Consider the following 5,304-nt stretch of genomic DNA (forward strand, 5'->3'; position numbering starts at 1 on the left):
CGTTCGTTAGTGAGAGACATGAACAATGACTACAGGAATACAACCTTTCTGTGTGTCGGGTTTTCCAAGTTCAAAAAATACAAACAGTATGTATCGGTGTCACATCCATATACTGCTTACTTGTAGACTTCCAGTGTACGAGAGGTTGTTGCTTATTTAGTTAAAGCACGAAATTAGAGACTCTTTGATTGAAAAATAGAATTCCCGAAAGGATTGACTCCACCAACAATAACGCGCAATATTTAGTACATTACAATATAGCAAGAGATTTAGTTCTACTACGCTTAGTTAACAAAAAGACAACCCCACGTTAGCGTAATGTTTCTCTAGTTCTATTAGGGGTTTCTTCATGAAAGTAACCTACCGTCTATGTTTGTTTTGTGTTCAATCATAGTGTTTCCGTACGTAATTTGTTATGTTTATTTTGTAAATTTTGCGCATTACGTCGGTGTTTTTACGTCCTAACATTTTTATTTTTATTTTACTTGTAACAATTTTTTTATTTGCTTGTTCTTTCAATGTTTACAACGTTAAATTTTAATTGTCTATTTTTTATATATTATACTGTTATGATAATTCCATAAACTTCATAGGCTCCTTTGCCCGGTGCAACCGACTTTTGCAGGGGATTCGTGGAGCGTTCTACGCTCTTCAATTCAACTTCCAGAGACGAACTCGCCGGAGGGTGAAGGAGGCTCTGCCAGGGGAGGAGGGAAGAGATCCGGCGTAGGTTGAGGGTAGAGGCGATGTCAGTCTGCGGAAACGAGGCGGGTTCACGGCAAGGAGCGACCCGGTACAAGACAGTAGTGCACGGCAAGGACGACCCCGGGCTGGAGAGGAGGAGCAAAGAGAACGCACCAACGTGTTATTATATTTATTATCGTTATTCTTTTTGTTCTGTCCTTACCAGTGTGTTCCCATTTATTATTGTACATTATTTGTCTTGTTCTGTCATTCGCGATAAGGATTTCTTTCAGACCGGGATTGACAATGTCGCTTGCTAGACACTTTGCACTTATAGTAATTACAGGTCGGGACACTTTACTTATTTTATATATACCTATCCTCAGTGTGGTGTTGACTTGATCGCGAATGTCGATTATGAAATGAACATTGTCTCGTAAAGGTTGGTGTCAGCCATCTCCGAATAATATTAATGACGCTACCTACTAGGTTCCAAATTTTTTTTTGGTGTTAAGGTCAGCAAACGGTAAAAGGATAAAAGAATGAATCGTTGGTGTGCGACGCTAGCGCTCGACCGTGACTCATCGCCGCAACCCCAGACACCGGCTCAACAAGATAGACAACCAAGCACCACTCACCCCTTGGCAAGACCTAAGCTTCACTGCTACACACTGCCTTTGTGACGGTGGGTTGGGGCACAAGGCCTTACAAGGAGGAGTGCTCAGGGTTACATTACGTAGATCTTGTTCGTTGTAACTCGACAATAGGTGTTTGATGACGTCGTGTTATGATTTACGGTTGTTGTTGAATCTTTGTCTTTTGACTTGCCATTGTTTACGTGTATCCCGACAATCGTTGTATTCGGATCGGATCCGTCTATCGGATCCGTTCTATGGATCGATCTTCGATAACAAACGATTTGTGGTATACACGGTAACAAATGCAAGACAAAAAGAACAAGATATCCAACCAACAACGGTACAATCATAACCGACGGACGTCATTCAAACACTTAATTGTTCATTACAACGGAACAGCAATCTACTAGATGTAAACCTGACACTCCTCTCTTGTAAGGGCTTGTTGCCCCACACGCGTCCAAGGCAGGTGTGTAGCAGTAGCTTAGGTCTTGCAGGGGTTGAGTCTGGTGTCTCTGGTTGGTCATCTTGTTTGAGCTGGTGTCTGGCGGTGCGGCTCGGACGGTCGAGCTAGGGCGTCGCACACCAAGTTCATTCTTTATCGTTTAACGTTTTGCTGACCTAACACAAAAGAAAAAAAATTGGGAACCTAGTAGGTAGGCAGTCATTAATTATATTCGATTGGTGCACACCTTTACGACGACAATGTTCATTTCAGAATCGATCATTTGTCGATCATGTCAACACACCTTAGGATAGTATATATAACATATATAGTATAGTTTGTCCGACCTGTATTACATTAAAGTGAAAGTGTTAGCAACATTTGTAGATCCGGTCTTGAAAGAAATCACGTAGGATGACACAAGACAAATATGTAAATAAATAAGATGGAACACACTGGATATGGAAAGGAAACAAAAAAGGAATTAACGATTAATAATATATAACAGTTGGTCCGTTCTCCTTTGCTCTCCCTCTCCTGCCCGGGTCGTCCTTGCCGTGGTACTTGTCGTGTACCGGCGCTGTCCTTGCCGTGTGAACCTGCGCCAGGTTTCGCAGACACGACTCGCCTCTACCCTCGACCCTACGCCGGATCTCTATTCCTCACTCTGGCAGAGCTCTTCCCTCCTCCCGGCGAGTTCGTCTCTGGAAGTTGGATTCGGGAAGGACGCGTGGAGACCGCTTCCACGGATCCCCTGCAAAGTCGGTTGCACCGGGCAGAGGAGGACACTATGAAGTTTTATTGGAATTATCAATAACATGTATAATATAATAAAAAATAGATCAATTAAAAAATTTACGTTGTAAACATGAAAGGAACAAGTAAATAAAAGAAATTTCTACAGTGTAAATAAAAATAAAAAATGTTCGGTACGTATAAATACGACCACGTTATGGCAAAATTTACAAAATAAACATAACAAAATTACGTCGGAAAAACTATGGTTTGTAACAAACATAACAATATGACGGTAGTTATTTCATGAAGACAACTGAATAGAATAGAAGAACAACTATTACTTGAACGTGGTTTTCTTTTTTTTAGACTAAGTTGGTAGTAGAACTAAATCTCTTCTAGTATTTGATGTACTTAAATTTCGTTATTGTTTGTGGTGTGTAATCCTTTTTCGGGTATTCTATTTTCAATCAAAAGTCTCTAATTTCGTTCTTTAAACTAAATACACAACCTCTTCGGACACTGGAGTCTCAAGTAGCAGTATTGATGTGACACCGATACATACTGTTGTATTTTTTTGGAACTTGGAAAACCCGACACAGAAAGTCTGTATTTGGTAGTATTGTGTTATGTCTCTTCTACTAACGAACGCGACTAGGTGATCCGTCGGTTCGAGGGGATATGTGTAAGTTCGTTCGAAAATGTACAGAGATCTTCTTTTAACTCCATATAAATTATATAATAAAATACAACACCTTGAAATCGGAGGTAGGTACAAATGTTAACAGGTGTGATAAAATGTGAACGTAAATACTTATTCAAAACGACACAAAAATTGTGAAATTATAAATATCAAATATCAATCGAACTTATAGCGAATTAAATAATCTTTCTAAAAGAAAAGTACTAGACTATAAAGGAGTTTTTCAAGGATAATACCCTCATGGTTACGCCGCGGGTATCCCCGGCGATCCCCCCGCGCGGGGGGAGAAGGTGTACAAACTAACAGTAATTTTTAATTTTTATTTTTGTTATATATAAAGGTGTTTATATATTGAAAGTAGAATTAAAATTTCTTGTTCCATGTATATATATCCAACTATACTCATTTTACATAATTAGATGTTATGTTACAGGCGTAAATATTACCTGAATGCTAGTCCAGCGTAGTTGTGCAGATGACTATGTCACGGCTGTACAAAGGACGGAGACCGCGACTAGAGAGTACTCGTTCCATTAGCTATCTATGGTCTGTGTACGGACGACGACGGTCCCATCAGGTGACTCGGAGGCAGATTGATGTCTGTCCTCTTTCATAAATGATAAAAACGATTGTTGATCTCAAAACATCTACTGACCATTTATTTACCAACTTAAGTGTTGAAAACGGTATTTCGCTCAAAGATGACCAAATGAGCCGGCGCTGTTCGATGGAAACGCTCGGGAGGTCACGGTGTAGGCACTCTTACGACTGTACAGTAGAGAGTGGTAGATGTGCGGGAGAGACGCGCGAGAGCCTCGGAGTAGGAGTAGAAGTGACGGAACATGAAAGACGTGTCTTCGGCCCACAGTCGGGTCGCGGAAAGATTTTTTCGGAGACTCGAGTAACTGTGAAGAGAGTATTATTGCGCAGTAATAGACGTTCTCAGTGTATGAGAGATGAAAATCCACTACCGACAAGACGGCCGAGCGTGGCTGGGGGTCCCAATAAAGACCTGGTAGAGAAACAGATAAGCGGCAGACGAGAGAACAAAAGAAGAAACCTATAACCCATTCAAGCAAGCTTTTAACATGTCTAGAAGAAAGATTGAGGTTATATTTGAATATATTATTTTATGTTGTGGATACTTTAGCCTCCATCCATGTTTACAATTGTCCACACTATTTTACACTTGCATTTATGAATATAGTTTTGCTGTGTTTTACACTTTAGTATATTTATGTTTATAGTTAGCTTTGATATTCGCTTAATTTATTAGAAAGATTTTCTTTTCATGGTCTGATATTTCCTCAAATGTTCTTATTATGGGGGCAAGTACCACTGCGGCGCGCCATAGGGGCCGCTAGGGGGGCGCCGTCCCCCCCTCTTCCACATGTTTGATTGTCATAAAAAATTAAAAATAAATAAAAATAATATTTCCACAAATATATATATTTTCATTTTAATTTTAAAGAACAAGGTAATATATTATATAGTTGGTATCAGTAAAATGTATTAATCTACAATAAAATGTCGTTTAAAATGGATTTACGATGGTCTAAAGTTACTGATAAAGTTCCACATGTTTCCTGCCTCGGCTGATCTCTCATGAGCAAGCTAATCGTTAGATACCAGACAAATTGAATGTCCATAGTCACTAGCCTCTGTCTAACTTCAGCCAGGGAAAGTATTTACTATTTTTGCTAACAACTAGAGTTTTGTAGATGACTGGTAAATAAATGGTTGAATTCACAACTTTTGCCATAAAGCGAGTTTCTACTGGTTTACTCGGCCGCGACAAGCTACCTTTGCGAGCCCTCCAGTGCCACATCCGTGAGAATGCTGACATGTCATCTCTCACCATCTACACGCCCTCTCTGCGCGCTCTCGGAGCCTCATCCTCATCTTCACTGCCTTGTACTTTCTGCACAGAAGCCGGGTGTCAGCCCAGCGCCTTTCTAAAAAAGCCTCTGAGCTCATTGACACTTCTCTCATAATAACGCGTCATTATCTGCAAGAGTCACATACTCTCTACTTTTAGGTGATGGCTGTTCTGCCGGCTCGCACCGACCCCCAGGGTTATTTCTGGACCATCTCTTTGT

The 5,304-nt window shown here is 40.4% G+C and overlaps 1 protein-coding gene across 5 annotated transcripts in view; it reads left to right on the forward strand.

Moving 5' to 3' along the window:
• Nucleotides 1–5,304, forward strand: part of trak1a (trafficking protein, kinesin binding 1a) — a 35,748-nt gene that overhangs the window by 15,747 nt on the left and 14,697 nt on the right. The window lies entirely within an intron of this gene.

The sequence above is a fragment of the Notothenia coriiceps genome, unplaced genomic scaffold (assembly GCF_000735185.1).
Source record: "Notothenia coriiceps isolate Sejong01 unplaced genomic scaffold, NC01 NC01_scaffold00022188, whole genome shotgun sequence".
Taxonomy (NCBI): domain Eukaryota; kingdom Metazoa; phylum Chordata; class Actinopteri; order Perciformes; family Nototheniidae; genus Notothenia; species Notothenia coriiceps.